At 37.8% G+C, this 22,257-nt stretch overlaps 1 protein-coding gene across 10 annotated transcripts in view; it reads right to left on the bottom strand.

The window, feature by feature from the left end:
* Positions 1–22,257, bottom strand: part of ENAH (ENAH actin regulator) — a 99,484-nt gene that overhangs the window by 52,212 nt on the left and 25,015 nt on the right. The window contains exon 1 of one of the 10 annotated variants that reach the window (XM_056357121.1): positions 13,370–13,475. The exons of 8 other annotated variants lie outside the window; for them this stretch is intronic. The gene's annotated coding sequence lies outside the window, so the exon portion shown is untranslated. Of the gene's footprint in view, positions 1–4,604; positions 4,674–13,369; positions 13,476–22,257 lie in introns of those variants that run through there. One more of the 10 variants, XM_056357120.1, reaches the window with a different exon arrangement.

Raw genomic sequence — 22,257 nt, 5'->3', positions numbered from 1 at the left:
TCTTACACATGTGATTCAAGATCAGATGAGGAAATATATTCTTAATTTTAAAAACGCAGGTGTTCTAGTCTCACCACCTATTCAACAACTAGATCAGAATGGGATAACAATTTCTAATCAGACCACCCTTTTTCTAGCCAGAAATTAGTTCAATATAGAGATAGCAAACCTGTAATATATAGAGATACGTATACACCCATTGCTTCCTTTCTAAGCATAGTTTACAGTTTAGACCAAAAGGACCACATCTGATCCATGAAGAAAGATTAGATGCAAAGAAAATAAAATTAATTACAGTTTCAGGTGTTTCACAGTCCCATTAAAAACATGCCACAAGTAAATAAGAAGGTTCCCTCACCTGAGAAGGGGACAATGCAAAAGCCTACTGGATTTCTTTATTCTTAGAGTGTTAAGGCATACAACTATCTTCAAGTTCAAACCCAGAAACATTCTGTACTGTTCACAAACAGTAATGGTTTTTCTAAAATGCTTAACAGTACTATAGAAAACTTGGAAAATTTCAGAACCCGCAACAAATTCTGCTACATTTCACTTCAGATCAATCACAAGCATGAGAAACCTTAGGAGACAGGATCTGGATACTGATCTGGAAGCAGAGCCATGTGGTTTGCAGAGTTCTTGCCAAAAAATCACTTCCTCTCCATCATGTGTCAGATTAAAAAAATAATAATTTAGATTCTATTAAAAATTGAGACTATGAGTATAAGCTAATATGTTCCAATTACAATGCAGGCAGAACCAGAGTGTGATTAAGTAATGGTACTGGGATCAGAAGACTCAATTAGTAGGACAGACCATCAAAGTTCAGACGTTCTTATTCAGACCATTCTCACTCTTTGCCCTACCATAGTCCTTTCACAAGCCTAAGTTTTATAGAAGTTTTTACACGATTTTATTTAACAGAACAAGAAAAAAAAAACCCACAACCTACTCATTTTAGAACTAATTGGTATTCAAGTGGCACAATTCCTAAGCACAAATAAGATGACCTTGAGTAGAATTTCTAGCTTTTCTTTAACAACTGTTAAAACTATTTTTAGTTCTACTTCTTGGGCTATGCCTTATAACTGAAAATATTACACAAGTCTAGATCTCAAATGTTTCATGCTCCATTTAAAATAAAAGAATTTTCTTAATAGCAGGGGATTATTGTTACCCATATAAAGATACAAGATGATTCACATACTTAAAAAATGACAAATACAAACAATTTCCAGTCAACCTATTCACTCATTACACAATAAGCCTTCTCCCTTCACTTCACACATATCTTATAACTAAAATTTTCATGTCCCAAGTCTGTAATTTTCATATCCAGGTACCAATTGGAAGGTGACATACTCCCCTCCTGCCAAGGCTCCCCACCACCCATCACTTTATCAGACTGCAGCAGTAAGATGGAGAAAAACAAGCTATCCCTATCAGAAACAAATCCAACCATTACCGTGTGCTAGCCTTTTTCCAGGGTTCAACAATTGCACATTACTAGATGTAGGGAGATTAATTCTATTTCTTTCTCTTTGTAAAACAAAGTTTTGCACTCTGAAGTGATTACATTTTGTTTTGAAGAAAAGCATAGAGGCACAAGCTTCAGCAAAGACGTCCATCTTTAGGTCTGCCCTTCAATGATTATTTAATATTTGAATATAGTACATTACAGCAATTAAGACACCATAAAGTAAGTCTCAAAAAAATCATCACTTCTAAAAAGTAAGAGGCATACCTGAACTCCATTAACTTCGAAGGGCTACATACCAAATTGAAAATCTATGCTGTTAGCTCATGACTATCTTTGACGGGTCTAACAAAACTCAAGGTTTAGTTTTCTTTCTGTGATTTGCCTTCTAGGGAAACGCTGAGTTTAACATACAGTCACCAGAACCCGAGCCAGTGCCCTCTGTACTCCTCTACAAATACAGATGAACTTATCAGTTCAAAGGAACAAGAGTCAAGTGAATTAGAACAGTATTATTTATTGTATTTCTTGCTTTTCAAGCTCATGACACTTCCCTGCTGTACTTTAACAGGAAGCAGGTCTTCACTGATCTCAGTACTTATACATGAACTCTTCACAGTCCACAGGGTTTTCTGTAACACACATGTCCCTCAGACTGCAGGAACTGACTGTAAGATGCTAGGATGACTTCATTCACCACACCAGAATCACTTTGGTCTGATAGAAAAGCTTTTTTTGGTTGTTGGTGCGTTTGTTTTTGTTTTGTTTTGTTTTTTTTAAGGTCAGTTTACTTTAGTACTAGTGGGAAATAAATAAATAAATAGTCCACTGTCATGTTGCAAGAGAAAAGATGAAGTGTCTTCATCTATTTGCCATGTCATTAGGTCTTCAAACGCATCTGACAGGGTTTACTTGCCTGTCTATACATTTTCCTTTTTCTGGTGCGCTGTACTGGTGTAACAGTTCCAGAAAGCATTACACTTGGATTAGCCTGCACCTTCTCAGTGTAAGAGCTCTTTAGAGGATGCAGGAGAGTAAGCAAAAGGATCCATCTCCAGCTTCAAATGCTACTGCCAAAACACACAGCTGCTCAAAGAACTGATCACTAACTTATTAGGGCAGTGGGTTGGGGAACTAAAGCAACAGCCTAAATATTAACTAAGAAAAATTAAGAAATCATTCTCTCCCAAGTAAACGTACCAAATTATATGTATGGAATTATACACAGAAAATGGAAAATTCATAAACTGAAACATTCAGGCAAAACAATGCTTACCAAACCTTAGGAAACAAAGTGTACAAGCTGTCTTCCCAAAACATAAAGCTTGACAAATATCTGGATAGGTATACATTAGGAGTTCTTTAGACAAACGTGTAAGGCTCTGATTGTTAAAGCCAACCATTATTCTTGATCAGTCCACCTACAGCAATACCATATAAAGCCAAAGACAGGGTGGTTGGTTTTTATTTGGGGTGGAAGAGTAGGGGGAGGGTCTGGCACTCAAAAGGCTCACACAAAAAACCCACAGTAGTAATGAATCATAAGATTATTCTTATGGGAGAATATGCTTTCCTCCTCCAGTGATGAGATCATACAGAAAGCTCAAAAACCATAGCAAACTGAACCCTAACAGACACCATTCTTTCGCCCAGATGGAATGCATTCATTCTTTCACGTCCCAAGTTCTTAAGCTCAATGCACAGTGACACCAATATACAGTCTGCTGACCTAAGCCTTTTTTTTTTTTTCTCTCCGCAAAAAGTGGATGTTTGGTTTTCCTCCCTCAAGAACTAAAAAGGATAAACAGACTTAAATGATCAAATTCATATGGAAAATAGCACAATCGCAGCCACAGAAAAGATCATTTAAATATACTAACAAGAGCAAGGGAAAGCTGTGATTGTTCTGATTCTCAACCTTCAGCATTTTTGTCAGTGATGTAACAATGAGGGTTTTTAAAAAGCCTTATCCTGCTACCGTTTCTTCTTATGATTCAGGGGTGGGTTTTTTGCTATGTTCTCAATTTACAGAAACATAACAACATGCTCTTAAATGTGCAGTTTTTGTGGGGCAGAAGGAATGGAAAGAGACGCTGATTCATCAAACGCCTGTTCAGGATTTTCAGACCACGTGGCACAAAGATAGAAAGAAACTCCAAACGTTTCCAATAATAACACCTAAAAATATACATTTTTTTTAAAAAGCAGATAAATGCTGGTCCAGATATCAAGTTTTGTATCTTGGTGGTGATGTTTTGTAAGATGATTTTCCCTGCTTGTTCCTGAACCCCGACTGGCACACCACAGTGAAAATGTGTGTTCTCAACCTCACTATTAAAAAAACCCAACCCCACCCCCCCCAAAAAAAACCTACAACATACTGTGTACTGTACCACCCTTTCTATTACCTAAACCAGACACTTTGTAGACAAAGTTGTCATGCATTCTAAGCTGCTCATTTGGCTTAACTCAATCGTTAAGCTACTTGTCAGCATCTTAAATGTGAACATAAAAATGTTTCCAGTGCCTGCAACTATGCTCCTCACATTATGGTCTGTTGAGAACCAGACTGAACTACACAGATTAATGTTTATTTTTGGGACTAGGGGATGGGGTTTGGATTTGTTGGCGGGGGTGGGATGGGTGGGTGATGAACAACTTTGTGTCACAAGTTTTTAACTCCTAAAACTACTGCTTTAATTTTTATTCATTTTCTTGAACTTTTGCACTTTAGGCAAAAACCAAATCTCAGAGGAAGCCCAGTACAACAGTTACCATCTCCTCCTTTCCACTAGACCAGCATCCACACCATCAACAGGACATAAAAAAATAATCCATTTGGGCTCAGGCAAGGTTTAACATAGGTTTTACAATAAATTAATTTTCTGTAACTCATCCTCAGTTGAAAGCTAAGAACCTCAACTTTTTCTTCATTTCTAAACCTAGGTGAATAGGCTGCTGCACAGGAACATTATGTGCTTGGTAAAGCAGAAGGAACTACGCCGTGCTATGCTAATGTATCCAACTCCAAACAATGCAGCTTGCCCACTCCAACGCTTCAGCTAGTACAGAATTTACTTGCTATTCAGGTTTTAGAAAAAGACCGAGTTGAAACCCGCTGATTTACCTGACTGGTTTTCATGCAGATTCTTCTCTGGGCACTACAACCCCCTGAGGACAAGAGTGGTTGCTGATTTCTTCTAGCCTGTCAAACTCAAAAGAGTCGCTGTTCAAACAGGAGGTGAATGCGGAGGGAGTAGTTCCAGATTGCTTCACTAACAGCTCTCCTGCTAGCGAGTTAGTATTTGCCTGTGCCTAGAAAACTTTTGATTGCTAACTGAGAGATTCATTCATCTCTCCCACTTTTTCTTCTCATGAATTACTCAGAATACAGATTAGCTGCAACATCAAAAACCAGAGTGAAATCCTGCATGGGAAAGTCCCAACTAGAAATAAAAACTGCTAGTGCCAAGGAGCAGGGGAAACAATCTAAACACTGGGATTAGGAAAGGTTCTTCACTTTCAGCACAGAATTCTGCAACACACCATTCCAGGGCTTTAGCTGGTACAGTTTATTGAAGCCATAATTTCTTTACTCAGTGAGCACCTTCCACAAAGAAAACTGCTTTCATCTCATGTATAAAAACATTTAACATTAATTTAAGAGCAGTCTGCTCTTGGAGCAAGTGCAAGTTAAAGAATAAATTTCTCTTGTTGCTATAAATCTGTTCCTTCACAATTTGCTATTGTAGCTCAGTCCACAGCAGCAGGTGAATATCCAACAGGTGAAGGAAAGCACTGCAGGACACTCAGGCAGAAAAAGAAATATTTATTTAGAACAGCTTGATGTCAAATGGAAGCCTGCTTTTCACATAAAATTACCAATTTATAACCCCAGGATATTTTTTTTTCCAACATTGTTTCACAGGACATATTTAATGTAAGAGTATTTCATACATTGGACAAAGTAATTTTGAGTTGGCAATTCAATATTGTCTCTAGAACTGTCATACACTGATTCACATAAAAATTCACCCATTCCCTTAAAGGGAATCAGGGATATTTAAGAGAGAATATGACAACAGTTAAGCCAAGAAAAACCCACGCTATAGAAACAAACCTTAAAAAAACAAAGGATTGATAGGAATTAATAATAGCAGGCTGAAAACCATGGATTTTGAATAACATGAAGCTAGCTACACTAATGATTGCTAACTTGTATATAAAATATGCAACAATATGTTATTAATATATTATTATATGTGATTAATCATATTTAGTTACAGTCTCCATCCTAAACTTAAATTCATAAATGGTCTCTGAAGTCAACCTTCCAATTTTCATCTCAAATTGAAGATGATACTAAGATACCTAGCACATATAAATTTCAGGCAAGGAACTACTTAACCAGTACAAGGATTCGCTTCTCAAAAAACTAAAGAGATTCTATGATTACCCAAAACCAGGTATCAGTTTTCAACCAGGAACAGAAACTAAAATAGTTTACAGCACAAAGAAAGGGGTGTTTTTTAAGCAATTACTTCATCAGACAAAAGGAATGACCATTTGCCGTCTTTCTTTTTTCAAAAGGAACAATAAAATTCTTTACTTTTATCTTCCATAGTACACATTGCTCTATAAAACTAAACATGCTCAAAACTATTATCTAAAAAAACCCATGATCTAACTCAGGACTTCACCTCCATCACCTAGTTTTCCATAGGTTACCTGCTAAGCTTGAATTTTTTTCCTTTACTTGTTTGTATTACTGTACTATCCAGATATTTATCTATTTTTCTGTCTAAGAGGAACAATTTTTCACCACTTGCACTTCACATTCAAGGTTTTCCTTTTAAACAATTCAGATTTGAAAACCCGCAGCATTAATATGTTACACATATCCAAAAAAGCATGCTCAGCCTTGGTACAGACAACACTTTGGATGCTTACAACAAAACATGAGGTTTATGAGGTTTTAAATCTCAGTAAAGAATTCGCTTTGAAGAATCAGACATTATAAAGTTTGTTCAAAGTTTGCCCAAAGTTTGCCATCAAAAAAAATATGAGGTTTACCTAAAATTCAAAGTTATAAGATGAAGAAGTAAGAGCTTGGATATACTGGAATTTTACACAGAAGATTTGTTCCTTGCCTTGTATAAAAATCTGGCGATAACTTCATGGAAATAACTTACTAAAAACCTTCATTATTTAGCTTTGAGATCAGATTTTCAATGAAGCAACCTGCAAGTGACAACAGCAATTCTCCCAGTTTCTTTTAGAATTGTCTAGATTTTTAATACAGGAAAAAAATCATCATGATTCATTAAATACCTTTTTCCAACAGATGTTTTGGAGGGAAAAAACCCCAGAACTACACAGAGGATGGCTATTTAGTTATAATTCATCTGGACAGGGGGCTGGGGGATGGTGGTGTGGGAGTATCTTTCTAGCCATTATTTTTATATTGGTAAAATAAAAGTCTTTAAACATTTAGACTTCATAGAACCATGAAATAAGATAACCCAATTTATGCTTCCTTCATGCACTCTTCTGTATTCTTGGTTTCTTTTATCCTCTTATACAGGGTGTTCTCTTAGACACGGCATTTTTGGTAATTTATCTAGATATTTTTCCTTAAAATACTACATTGTTAAAATTAAATCCATTTTTCCACTGATTCTTCAAACATATTTCTCAAGGGCATTTACTACTTCACTTATACTAAAAGGTTACGCAGAATCTATGCAGTAATTTAAATAGATTACATTTCCTCAATGCAGATTCGATACGGTGGCATTGCAAGCCAAAGGTTTTGCCACAGTAAGTCTAACGCTGTGCCTGGATGGTGATTTTACTCAACAGTAAAACAGAGTTAAAGATTCCTACCATGATCTTCCATCCATCTCCAGACAGATATTTTTTTATCAAAATTCAGTTTCTCTTTTTCCATTAGCTTTGCCAAAAGGTAGACAAACTAAGCTCTACAGCACACTCTGGGAACGAACCCATTTGTAAGCACCAAGGTACGCTGGAACTGAGCAAAGTTAACAGCTATAAAATTGGTACCTTTACTGAACAGGAACAATCATGGCAGATTTAGGAGTTCAAATCTTTTAACTTAAAAGTTAGAAGTCTTAAAGGCCAGGGCCAAAAGCTAACCAGATACACGACTTCTTTCCTACAAATAGTCTATTGTTGATCATTTGTTGCTGTCCTTGCTACAATCCCATGAATGTGAGCCCAGTCATACTGTGGAAAGCCTTTTTAAGTGGGCACGCAGATCATCATCTTCAGCAACTAGACTGACAGTTGATGATTTCCTGTGAAAAACCACTTAACATACATTTCCTATCTTCTATACAAGTTTTAACAAAAAGTGACCTTATTATGTTATTTCTTAAGCTTTCGACACATGGTACAAATCACAGCTTCCGAGTCTTGACTTCCCAGGCAATCTTAGTTCCCAAACACACACTGCAACAGAACCCGTCATTACATTACCATCGCTGTGGATCATGTAACTCATTTTACTTTCAGATAAAGAATGGCCAGCTCCTCCTGGAATAGCAAGATAGTAGTATTTTCACATTACCTATTCAATATAATGGCTGCCTCTGATGTAGAGAGCTGTGTAAAGGGAATGTGGCTGATCCCTGATTAAGACATTACAGCCCCAGTGTTAATATATGAATATACAATTCACAGTTCATTACAAGAAAGATTCTTGTGCAAAACTTCTTTCTGAAACTGAATTTCACCTGAAAAAACACGGAAGTAAAAATCTTACTTTGTTAATTGCACACTTGTTTTTAAACCACCAAGTTGACATTAACGTGAATTAATCACAGAAAACATGGGTCCACTGCAGGAACGAGACAGGTCATCTAGCAAAGGACAGAAAAGGCTACATGTCTTTGCCTTCATCTCTGCTGGCAAGTTTTCTTCTCAGACTTCCCAGGTCTGCATGAGTACTAACATACTACTTACTACCTGCAGTAGAGGAAAATGAAGTTAGGGGCTCCTGTTTGATACACTGGATACAGTCTCTCTATTGAACTGACCAGTATGCACTCAACAAGGGTGGAGGCAGCTAGGTGGTGACTCTAGTATCTTTTACAAGGTGACCAAGACATGTTCCTGACAGCTGGGAAAACACAAATGTCGTGATCATCCTCCAACACTGCAAGAACCATCCTCCAACACTGCAAGAACCAAGGTTCAGGGAGCCAGAGGCTCAACAAAGGGTTGCAGTAAGCAGTTTGATGTCTGACTGGTCAGCTATTACTAGTGAATTTCTCAGGAGTCAGTAGTGGCAGAAAAGATCCTTTCAACAAGAAAAAGTTGCACCAAGAGAGCAGCAAAACACTGGGACAGGCTACCCAGAGGAGCTGTGGAATCTCCATCCTTGGAGAATTCAAAATTCAGCTGGACAAGGCCCTGAGCAACCCAACCTAAATTAGAGGATGGCCCTTTCCAAGCAGGGGACTGGAGCAGATTAACTCCAAAAACTCCCACCTTGCCTAAATTATTCCATGGCTCTAGAAGAAGTAAAATTCCTTTCAGAAGATCCTACCAAATTGCAGACGTAAGTACCTTATTTATGACAATTACTGCCTTAGTATCTCATTTTATTGGAATGTTCTTCCCAAAAGTAACAACATGCTTTTCACATTTAGTTTCAACCAGCCTCTCCTTCTGTAGCCTATAAAGATCTTCAACAGTAGTAGTATTTCTAATGTTCAATGTCTAAAAGTAAGAGGTTTAAGTAAACGACATAGTATTTATATCATTAACGTGTACTACAAAATAAATGTCTGTATATTTAAAATACTGTTTTACTAAGCTATTTTGGATTCTTATGATTAACAGAGTAACTGGCTGAAATTGATTGTGAAAGAAAAACAAAACATTACAGTTCTGAACTATGGATGGAATAAGGGAGAGCAAAACAGAAACACTGAACTCAAGGATTTGGTAAGCAAGAAATCCAGGAGAATGCAAACCCCTCAATATATCTTCCTTTCTAGATCAAACCAACTAAGTTTTCGGTCTTCACCAATTTGTAGCTCTTCCAAAACTTCTCATCATTCTTTCTACTGTTAAGAAAACCAAAACACTCCATGAAACTATCAGAGGCATAGCAAAGTGAGAGAGAGAACAATCTGAGCATGTTACTTCAACTGGGACACTGCTCAGAGCAAAGCGGAAGGATTACTCCAAACATCTTACATGCAATACTTACAAAACCCTACCGTGACCTCCTCACCCCCCGTTTTTAAGCACCCATCAGATGCATAGACAGGAATCAAAATCAGTACTCACACTGCAGCGAGGCACAAAAAAAGTAAAGCGTAGTTTTAAATGAAGTAGGTAATGAATTGTTTTCCATGTACAAGAAAAGGAAGAAGAAAAAAGCTTTAAGAATAAATTTTGGTCACATAATAGAAGAAATTAATTTTAACTGTAGTTATGCTCCAGGACAGTTAAAGGAGTTGCTAGAATCCCCTTTCGTGTGAGGGTTTTTGTTTTGTTTTGTTTTTTTCCAGAAAAGAGGAGACAAGCACCTCTCAAGGCTGATGGCGGTATTACTGGTCTCCCTCCTCCAAGAGAACACTGACTAGATCATCCAGCTTTCCTGTATGCTAAAGCTCTTCACATCTTCCCTTTCCTTCTGTCCTCATGCGATACCTTCCCTTTTCAGCGTGCCACCTGCTGCAACCACCTCACACTTTCACCTCCTCTCTCCTGTCTCCCTCCCTCTTCTTTATATTTTCTTGCCGCAGCAATTGCCCTTACTTCACTCACTCCGTTGCCCTTGGTTAACAAAACATTAGGGGGTCCTCAAACCCCCTAATCCCAGACAGGTACCATTCTCACTCCTCCAGGCGAGACCACGTCTCCTCATAACCAAACCCACTGGTTCCTGGCTCCTCACCGGTGTCACTGCTTCCCCGTCTCACCCATCTCCACCTCACCACACATGACCAGCAGCAAGACAAGCTGCACCGTTCTGCACCGGCCCTGAATCAAGCTGCACAGCCTAAGGCAGAAGCACTGGAGGCACAGACTGCAGGCAGGCACCCATCTTATTTGCACGGAGAAAATACTACCTAGAGAGGTGCCTCTCCCCCGATGTAAAAACAATAGACAATAGAAGGCCCACTTCAAAGTATAGTATTCTTTTTCTGCCTGCTTCAAACACTCACCTGATTTATGGCCTGCCAGAAAAAGAACTGTAAAAACTGGCAATGGCTAGTCTGTGTTTTCACACAGAAGGGGCTCATAGGGCACAGCATTACCATTAAGTTCACAGGAAAGACACAGAAACGTTCTAAACCAAACACACTTATACTAGCCTTATACATGGCGATTTCTTTGACACAGCAGCCAACACCTACTAAGCACTGCAGAAAAGAGGTGTCAGCGTACCTTTTTACAATACTGAGATACTGAAAAGTTATTATTAACTCTTTTTAAATGAAGAAAAAACCTGCATCTCCAATTAAAAACCCTGGCTTCATCACCATAATATTGTGCAACTAAATACCTCAGTGCTCACAAATACTGTGCCTGGTGAGTCAGCACACACACCCCTTGCTCACCGAGGCCACCTTCCACTAAATACACCTAAACTCAGTTTTTAGTTTGAACAGCAGTGCCTGATAAGCATCCCAAACACCTTTCTACCATGCAACCAACCAGCCCAGTGAATACCTCAAAAGTAGAGAGCATCCTACTCGCAACTCAGTTTCCAAGTGATGAGGCTAGATGACACTAACTAAACACTACAGATGTGTTTATGATGAGGACAAAGATTCTTCCCAAAGACTAACAGCATTTTCTAAAACCTTTCTAAAATTAGAAGAAACGACCAGGGTAGTAAACTATTTGTTTCAGTAACTTGAAACTAACATTTTTATAAGCATCTACAAAATCAGAGAAGTATCCGTCATGTCAGTAATCTTAATATTCTGAAAAGGTATACTGTATCTAGCACAAAACTATTTTCTATTCTTCACAAAAAGCAGTAGAGACAAAGCAATCCCTCAATTTTCTCCACTTGAAATACCTTCTTCCCTAAAATAAATGTATTGCTAAAAGCTTAGTCTTCTGCCATATTTATTCTACTCCATCTTACTATTCTTCAGAAAGCAATGCGTGTATTCTAAAGCATATGCAAGAGGCAACGATATTCTCTTCTTCAAAGACTTAAGACAAGTAAGTTTCCTAACGTGGCACTTTACCACAGCAGCACAGTGAACTGTTCTAATACTCACGCCAGTTCCATGTATGCGTGTATGTGTGAGAGATTTTCAATACACACACTTCACATTTTTAGATTTAGTATCATACACGAAAATCACCCTAAAAAAAACCCTAGGAAATATTAGCGTTAAGAGTAACTGATAACACTAAATGAGTTGTAGTAGAAAAAATTAGGCTAAATTCAAGTTAAGTAATTATTGAATACTAAGTTTCTGTTTCTGAGACAACAAAAAGCGAAAAGCATCGTGGTAAAATTACCTACGGTTGGTCAACAAGACAAAAAGGCGTAACCTGCTGTGCAACAAGCCTTATTTCTTGCATACTCTCCTCCCAACAAAGCACATAAGACTGATTAATGAATTTCTGAAATAACGAGTCTGTACTACAAAATGCTTCAAATATAAACACACCTCTTGAAAATCTTGTCCTCGTTTCCGAGGGCTCCAAGATAAGGCAAAGTTATAGGCATTATTCAAGCAACTCTAAACCAAATAAATTCTTAAGCAACCAAAGACCAGTGACAGCGTAGTAAACAAGCACTGATCTGGAAAAATTTACTCTAGCTACAACTGCTTCCTTGTAAAGGAAGACCTAATGCACATCCTCATGTTCTGTATTCAGGACAGACATTTACCATAATCTGTAAAACAAAGGAATACTAAATTTCCACTTACACACCTACCTACAGCAGAGCTCTACTCCTCTTTCTGAGCACGGGTTTCCACATACAAATTCCACCACAATTCAAGGAGAGGTTATCATCATCAAGTTGACACAACCTGGAAGCATTCTGCTTCCACTTCAATTACAGTTTATTTACATTTCCCTTTGAACACAGTCAAAGTTATCACCTCTATTAAAAAATGAATTCAACTTTCATGCCAAGCTACTGCATTTACTCACTGAATAGCACATTTTTTCTTTCACTCTTCTCTTCTTTGATCCAAATTACTTTTTGGCAAGTCCAATTCAGCCTTACTTTGAATAACTGATTTCTTTCCCACATCATTTAATCTCTAAATATCACTTTAAACAAGCGATTATTTTTTCACTCCTGCTATGCCCTACTTATTAGTAACGTAGTATCTTTCTTGAAGTGATTACACAGCTATTGCAGAAGCCCTTCTTCCAAGTTTGACTGCAAGTCAGTCAAGATTTTAGCCTCCAACTTGAAAAAAGTCCTGATCCACCTCACATCCCCACCCCAATTCCTCCTCCAGCAATTTTCACTAATACACTTCCCTCAGTGTACTAGGGCTTGTCTTTAAAATCTAGTCCCCTAGGTATAAACCCACTTTCATATATTCTTCTATTAAACGCAGCTTAAATTAACCTATAATCATTCCGATCTGTGGACATTTTTCCTCTGAATATCCTTCATACAACGCTCTTTAACAACAAACAGTAAAAAATTACACATTTAACAAAGTCTGAAGTTTGGCTTCATCGGTTAATGATTTTGATGACAAGGTAGTAAAGGTGATTTGATCTGAAAACTCTACCACTGTTTTATGGTACCCATGCTTGATTTAAAAAGAAAATCCTTTTTCAGCTGGTGGAGTGATTCAGATGATTCTGTCCTGTAATGTATGTGCTACTGTAAACCTAACAGAAGGGGCAGATTACCTTTACGTTAATGAGGCTATACGCACAAGGCTTGAAGTGTTCTACTCTTCCTCTCCAAACTAGTAACCAAAAAACAGCAGGAGCAGAAATACAAAAATCAATGCTAGAATTCACTGCAGAAGTGTTTTGAGTCTCGGTGACCCACTTTTAACTTTGAACACTAACAGACGACTGCAGTAACTAATTCAATCTAGTTAATAATTAACATTTGTGCATTCATTACAACTAACATTCTGTCCTAGAAAAAGAGATGAGCTAGATGCACCATGAACCATTGAGTAGAAGCTATTTGATTTTCTCACATCAGCTATTTCATGCATCTCTTGCCGTAAAAATTAAGCGGCTAGCGTGAAGTGGCAGTAAACACACAGCCCTTAAAGTGTACCATTGCAGCAGTGTGGTCAAAACACTTGTTTGAAGGGGTTTTATCCACGCAGAGTAGCTAGTACAAATGGACATCTGAATTGTCATCTCAATGATTAAAACAAGAACTATTTATCAACGTATCTTGCCTCTCTGAAATAGGTGTTATCAAAACTCTACAAAAATGGTTACGCTGTGAAAATAACACAGCAATCAACACATACATGAAATGACTAAATTATAATGCAAGTTCATAAGCTATAAAATGGATCGTCCTGATCATATATAATTGTATAAATTATATATATCATATCATTGTATAATCATGACATTATACACTGTTTTTGCAGAGACTAACTCTTCAGTATTTCAAACCTCTTGACAATGTAATTATTGTCTAAGATCACAATACTTGCAATTTTCCCCATTTTAGATGTTTTGTTAGCTTCTTAAATATTGTCATAGAGATCTGCCTTCACACCAGAAAAAGTTACCAAGTTAAACAGTAAAGAAACTGTGTTTGCCTTGGTTTCCTGATCACAATTCCTAGGCAATTCAGCTGTCTCCCCAGTTCCCTCTGCTTTGCAAACGCTCATGTTTCATGAGAAAACTTGAATTTTAAGACTGGAACGTCACCTCCACTTCACAATAACTTCAATCTTAAATACACTAATCTGTTAAACACTAAGATCTACAATAATAGGGATATATCTGTGTTCACCTGGAGAACTTCTGCTCAATTACAATACCACCTACCTCTACCCCCACGTTTTAGAACAAACTGCATCACATTTACTGGTGATAGCAGCAAAAAGAGATTGTATTTCACAAGAGTTCTTTCATTTTAAAACTTTCACAGACATGACAATTCATACCTTACTTAATTATATCCACATGGACAAGCACAAATAATCATTCAACAAATCCAAACCTTTACATCTGAATTTTTATTAGTATTTGGGAACAAGATTTGACTCCAGAGTGGGCTAAATCTGCAGACAACGTTCCTCTAAAGAAAAAAACCTACAGATTTTTGTATTTGTGTATGTTATAATGTATACATAATGCATTGTATAAAAAAAAATATCCATCGTATAAGTCTCATATACACAATGGTATTATCAGCACTACTTGGAAAGTCCCTGAAAGTTCTGACAAAAACATTTTTTTCCTTTTAGGGCAGGGAGAAAAGTAGTTACTGGCTTCCTTTACTAGAAAAACAGGAAAATAAAGTTTTAAAAACAAACATAAGATTAAAAAAACCCTAATCTAATAAGAATGCATTTATTACATTACTGTAAAACATTACTATAAAAACTGGAAGAGATGTTAAGATGCTTTCTTGTAATATCAGTTATAATCATGTCAGTTATCCTCTATCCTCCTTTTTAAGGAGTGTAACTTACTATACCCTTATCTCACACTGAAAGCCCAGTATTTGAACTGAAAGTAGTGCACAGGTTACTACTACTTCGTACTTAATTTTTCTAATCTTTCCTTACCTAAGTTTCTACATAAGCAAATATTTCTCATTAAATTGAAAGCAAAAATTCAGTCTAGAAAGCGCCACTACAAACAGCCCAAACAGAACAGCAGCTCTAGCCATTTAAGCCTTTAATTGTGCAGTTTTAATATTAAAAGTATTAAAAACACATCAGAGGAAGAAAAAGATAGAGACCTATACTAATCACTTCTTTCCAACTACAAAAAAAAAAATTTGTAAGCTCCAACTGGAAAAAGAATATTTAAAAGCATAATTCTGTAGTCACTGATTATTTGTGCTAATACATTATTTAGTGGAATAACTAACTCAAAGGTGAGTTGAAGAACGATTTTGCTCACGCTGGAAAATTAAGACTCCTTATCAGCATATCCATTGTTTAGGTTTGTGCTAACTGCAAGTGCCAGAAAGCTTTATCTGAACAGGGATTTTCACTAGTTCAGCTAATCCAGCAGTAATTATTGGAAAATGCTATTTTAAAGTATAAAAGCAGCACAATCCAGCTGGCATCCCATGGGCCTCTTTCATTGTACAAGATGGCTGTCACGGAGCTAGAAATTTAGCATGGCTTTCATTACTCTAGATCAACAATCCAACCACTGTATTATCTTTCCAGCTGTAACTTCATTTTAAAAAACATGTTTTCCAGGCAATCTTGCATTATTTTAGTCACCATTTTAATATATTATGTTACTGTCTACGATAGTCATTTCAGCGCTAAGATATCCCAAGCTTCATGCCACAGGACAAAGTTCTGCTATTTACACTATTTACTATTACTGGGTTTTTCCAGTGTCACAACACCCTTACAAAAGGTACACTCAGAAGTTTAATCTTTAAACCACACAGGGAGTGTCTTGCATCTTCCCTCTTAACAGAAGCTTTGGGAATCCTACTCTCTAACCAGGGTCTTTATTTTCTGCTTGCAAAGAAAGAGATTTGAGGTAGTTTGGGGTTCTTCATTTGGGTTTTGGTTTTTTTGGTGGGGTTGGTTGGTTTGTTTTGGGGGGAAGGGGGGTGTTTAACTCAACCTACAGTCATATACTATGCCATAGCGCACACATCAGTTTGGTAACACCAGCTACACACACGATGAGACTTAGTTCCATCTCCTGTCGTTACCTGCGCCACAAATGCACTCTTTGAGGTAAGTAACGTACAAACCAAGGGGCTAAACACAATACTGCATTTTCAGACTACCTAGGCATACATATTCTGAAATACACTATGCAATCAGCTGCAAACTTAAGGTAAGCAAACAAGAACAGGCAGACTGCACTACCAAACTTAAAGTGGGCAGACACAGAGAAAAGGGATTTTTATCAGTTTTATGCCATACGTGGGCATAGGCTACAACCACAGTTCAGTTAGCTGGTCCCTGATATTGTATAACCCATTTTCCATTTATGTACATTCAATTGTTGAGACCCGCTTCTTAAAAGGCACATGATGAAATGTAACAATAAAATTCAGTTAATGTCACATGAAACAAAGTCAACAGAACTTAAGTTTACACTTCTGCATGCATAAATTTAAAAGGTAATGTTCCAGAAAACACTAACAAGCTTATTATAGACTTCAGAAATTACATACTTTAAACTTTTTTCCATTATGACCTTGTTTTCTCCTATATCAGCACATTAGTTGAGAGGGTTTTGTTTTGTTTTTAAATGTTATCACGATCTTTAAAAGCAAAGAGGTAAACTCCTTGTTCTCTGTCCTCTAATGTACAAAGAACAGCATTCATCGCATCTATGAAGCACCTCAGGGCTGCATGTCGTTTGTTTTGGAAAAAAACCTCCTTAAGGCTGTCAAGCAAGGCTGTTGAGATAAAGCCTTTCAAGACTTACATCAGGGTTTCCCAGACACTATGTGTACCAATAAGTGCCGGCTAATCATATTTTGTCAGACTGCACACTACTTCTGAATCCATCTACCAGCATGCCAGCGAGGATAATGTAAGCATAAATTATTAGAAGCATGTGCTATCCATGCAGCTGTTATGCTTCTGCATCCTCACACAAGTTGCCTCAGAACTGCTTCATGGTTTGGGTTTGGGTTTTTTTACAAAATTATAATTGAGACAAATGGGATTCACAAGAAGCAAAAACAAGGAGGGGGACTCAAGGTTCTGATTGCCAGCAATGAGTGAAAAAAAGCTACAGAAAGGCTATTTTGGACGGCAGGAGAAAAGGAGCTCCAGCAAACTGGCTAGCTACCCCATCAGCACAATCCACTGAATAATCCAAAGTTCTGGTTTGGTTTAGAAACCAGTTACTTCAGCTTTTATTCCAGTGATCAAAGGCTGCCAGTGACCTAGGCACTCTAATCAAATCCAGGCCTTGTTAAATACAGTAGTTTGAACATCAGTAGCTGTTTTCCTTATGGTACTCGGTCAGACTAACAGCATCATCTGCACTGAAAGCAGGATTCAAAGTTTATTTAAATCCTGGTATGGCAACACAGCTCCCTCCACTAGCAGGGACTTCAGGCAGTGTTATTGAACAACTAATACCTGTTCAATCAAGTAGGCACACAAACAGATGTTCACAGGAACAAGAATCCTCAAAAAACCCCAAACAAACCAAACCAAAACCAAACAAAAAGCCCAAAACTTTGACAGTCAATTTAAAGAAAATATCCACATTAAAAAATAGAGTAACAAGCACCAAGCTGCAGTCTTACCTCTTCCTGCTTAACAACAGTCAGAAAAATAGTCAACACATTTTAAGTGAGCATACAAAGCAACTGGAAAATTCTAGGTATGAACCATGTACTATTCACAATTCCTCAAAAAGCACAGCATACTGTGGGACCCACCATAAGCACCAGCATTTACTTCACCTAAAGAAACAGTTAGAAAAGCCTTCAAAGGGGTGAAGCAGCATCCTGAACAACCCAGACTACTGTGGTGTCAGGGAAAGACAGGGAAAGAGGTTCAGTTTATGGAGCAGACTCATGATAGTACGAATTAAGTCTTCTATATATGAAGCCAATAGGGAATAAAAAATAGGTGTATAAAACAGTTTCTTCACCTCCATTAAGTAACCAGCATTCATACTGTAAGGTCTAGAGATGTTAACACTGGCTTAGCCAAAACAATCCAAATAGTATCATGAAATAGTGCATGTGGGAAAAAAAAGCATTTAACTGTTAGGGGTCATTTGGGAACCGTTTGTGATAATCTGGCTCAGGTAGCTCAGGCACATACAAGACTATACGCAAAGTATCACCTTGCTACCAGGAAAGACAAAAGACCACATAGAATAGACGGACACTACCTTTCATCACTACCCAACTTACTCTGGGGCATAAAAAGAAGGGGGGGGGGGGGGCAAATAAATAAAAGCACTGCACACTAAGTATATGGTTTTGGTATTTAAAACATTACTATATAAATTAGTAAAATGGAGGTAGGTGTAAAAACTAAAGGATAAGGAAGAAGTAACATGGATTAGCTTTCTAAAACCATGAGCAAAAAGTATGCTTTGAACTACAGCTGACATACAAATTGGGAAAACACTTCAGAAGGCAGAAATGCATCAAAAAAGACATGGGAATTACAAAATAAAACAGCTAACCATTCAGTGCAGGGGAGAAAACCTGGGAACTAACAACAACCACCATAAATAAGAACGAGTAATAGGAAAATTCCCCTAACAGCTAACAGCTACAGAAATTAAATACTAGAAGAGACTATTTAGAAACGCTGTGAAATCTCATGGAAGATCCTGACAAAGTTAGACATGTCAAGAGAAGTTTATTTGATTCTTGGTTAACTCAGTGGTTTAGAAGTGTCCCTGTGTGTAGGCAGCCCTTGAGCCTTGCCAGTGCCCGAGCACACTTCTAGGCAGCAGTAGCATGCACCCCTTTCTGACACCTCCATGGGGAGGGGACAGAACCCAGCTGTACGGATCCCCCCTGTGCAGCAATGCCTGTCAATGCCAGGCAGAGACTTCGCCGCCCCAGCACACTCAGCTATCTGCTGCAGAGGAACCCTGCCACAGAAGAGACCACCGCTGGCTTTATGCAAAGTAAGGTCAAGATCCAGCAGAGTTACCGAATGTATTGCAGCACTCCGTAGGTACCGATTTTACCATCTTCAGATCAACAGGATGCTGTTTCGGAAGGCATGGAGTAAGAATCAATCAGCCAAATTAATCTGGCTCATATGTTCCCAGACCATGGCTCTGGTCCCACATCTGCACAACACCCAAGGAGCATGCATAATTTCATTAGGATCTGAAGCTACGGCTCAACTAATCGGCAATTACAGCACCAGCCAGTGGACCAAAACACCATGCTGTGTCATCTGAGCCTCTGCATCACAGCCTTCAATTTCTGTGGCAGTAAAAAACACAGATGCCCAGAATAACCCAGCTTCCTTTAACATTTGAGACAAAACTACATGTAACAAACATGTAAGCAAGGATCTAAATGCTCACACAGTAGTAGTTAAGGAAATGGAAAGGGGTCGTCTTGAAAAATACACACTGAATTCAGAATACCTCATCAACACAAGTGGGACAGAGCTTTATATCCTTGTAAGTGTTCTTAACTGGCTTGTTCTCACCCTTCTCCAATTGATTTGTATTTGGCGTATCTGCCCAGGATAAACAGTCCCTCAAATGCAGTCATGTCTAGAAATGTTCCTGGTAAATTACGAGTTGGCACATGATTAATTCCGAGTCCCAGGATAACAAATTAAAGAATGAGCCCTTTACGGTTAAAGCAGAATGTTCCACCTCCTTAGAGACAAGGCTTCCAAAAGACATACCAGAGACTTTCAGGGCTGCTGACAACCAACCCAACACAACCCCCCTCAAAAAAATTAGGGCAGTACTTGCATAATAATGGTCCTAATCAAAATGTTTCCCATCTGCTGATGGACAGACTAAATCGTATGTTTTCAAGGTCAAAAAGCAGCATTTGTCCTAAAGATTTCAGGGAAGTTGAGAGATAAATTCCAAGTTTCAAATATTATGTATGGTAGCATATATGTAGAGATTACTTCTTTGGGAGGAAAAAACAAACCAGATATCCTTCCTTTACCTTCACATAAGAGGCATTTACATTACTGTTCTGAGAACCAGGAGAAACTCCACATGACATTATAATATATCCTTAGAGATGGTCCTCACAAATTATGGGCGACTGGCAAAAAAGAAGAGTGAGGATGAATAATCAACATCATTCCTAGAACCAATTAACCTTTAGCAATAATTTTCCTTAATATGAAATAACTAATCCCTGAACTGTCTAGGAACAGACTCTTAGCTGCAGATCCCAACAATTCATATAATAAAACTAATAAGTAGAACTACACTAAAAACAAAATTAAGTTTCAGTTGTTTCAGATTATGAAGGTGCCTGGTGGAACTCATTCCGCTGTGGTTACTCAAATAGTACTTGTTACAGCGGATAAGAAAATACATGTTTTTCCCTCAGACAGTCTGGATCTTCATCTGCTTCTAAAAGTTTTGGGGTACAGATGGTTCCAAAAGTCCTGAGCATGTAGAGCTTCTCTTCACATGCAGCGAACTGTCAATGTTGATACTAAAATGCACTTGAGTTGTTCTAGAAGTCCTGGGATGTTAGTCAGCACAAGCATCTGCAGGTGCCTGGCAATGACAACTATGGTACTATCTGTTCACCACCTTAAGAAGAGGTTACACCACCTCTGCAGCACAGCCGCAGAGGCATACATGCATTAGCTTCTCAGATGCTGCTGACCATATTTTTAAGTCTCATTTCATTTCAGTTATCAATAATTTCAGATGTTTATCCTCTAGCTGCTACTACTGCCATAGCAATAAGTAACAACAAATGCCTGAGCAATCAATCTTATCAATGTCCCTGAGAAACTAGGCATCAGTTCTCCTCTGTAATCCTACCGTATCTGGATAAATCCTAACACACTGCCACAACTCTGATAATTAGATCCAAACAACTGACCGCTGAAGGTTAAACAACTATTAACTCACTCTTCCTAAAAAAAGTTTGAGCATTTCAGGTTTGTGGTATTTGTTGCTGCTTCTGAAATAAGCCATTTGCTCTCCAAAGCACTGTGAACAACCTTTCATGCTAGATGCATAAATATGTATAAAGGATGAAAAGGAAACACAGAACCTCCTTTTCTGCTTTTTGTAATAGATTGGTCTGAATCTGCTGCAACAAAACAAAGAAAATGGTGTAGGAAAGTTTGCATGGATGTTCTTTGTCCCAGAAGCAGGTTACTGCTATCCCTGCTCCCCTTTTGTATATAAACTCACATTTTTAGAAATACTCGTTAATGGAAGCTTAGACAGACTTAAATTTTGCCTATAGATCAGCAACATTTGCAGTCATCAAAACACATAGAGGAAATTTATGGTTTTAAAAGTTTTGACTTTAGCATATATAAAGATTACATTTTTAACAAACGGGATTAAAAAAACCCCGTTAGAAGGTACACAAGGTCTGTTTTCAGAATGCCTGCTCCAATTCCTGCCCTATGCACATCATTTGACTCAAAGCACAATCAGAAAGGCAACAGGTCCTCATTTTTCACATACCAATTTTTAGCTTGAATCAGTGAATACTGTCTGAGTTTACATGACCATAGCTCTAATGGAAAAAAACATATCTTTAATTTGAAGAAATAAAGAAAATTCTCTCTCCCCAAACTTTTAAGTACTTCAAATACTTTTTGATACCATAACCATAACATCACTTATTATTCTTAAGCAGTCTCCAGTCTTACAAACCATACAATTTTGGCCACAAAAACACTGCCTTACAAAGTCCCACATGCTTGATGATCTGTGGCTGTTTAAAACAACTTTCCGTAAATTCCCATACATAAACCATATACCTTAAAGACTCTGTTTCCGATGTCTCTGAAGCTCCTTCACTATCAGAAGAAGCCAAAGCATTGACTCTATCATTTCACCATATTTTGCACTGTTTTAAGTGGTGTCTACTGAAGCAGTGCATTATTGCAGAATCTGCTGAAACTCCTGACAGGGAGGTGAAGCTTTTTTTT

Source organism: Falco biarmicus, chromosome 12, assembly GCF_023638135.1.
Source record: "Falco biarmicus isolate bFalBia1 chromosome 12, bFalBia1.pri, whole genome shotgun sequence".
In the NCBI taxonomy this organism is placed as follows: domain Eukaryota; kingdom Metazoa; phylum Chordata; class Aves; order Falconiformes; family Falconidae; genus Falco; species Falco biarmicus.
This window is presented reverse-complemented; position numbering and strand designations above follow the sequence as displayed.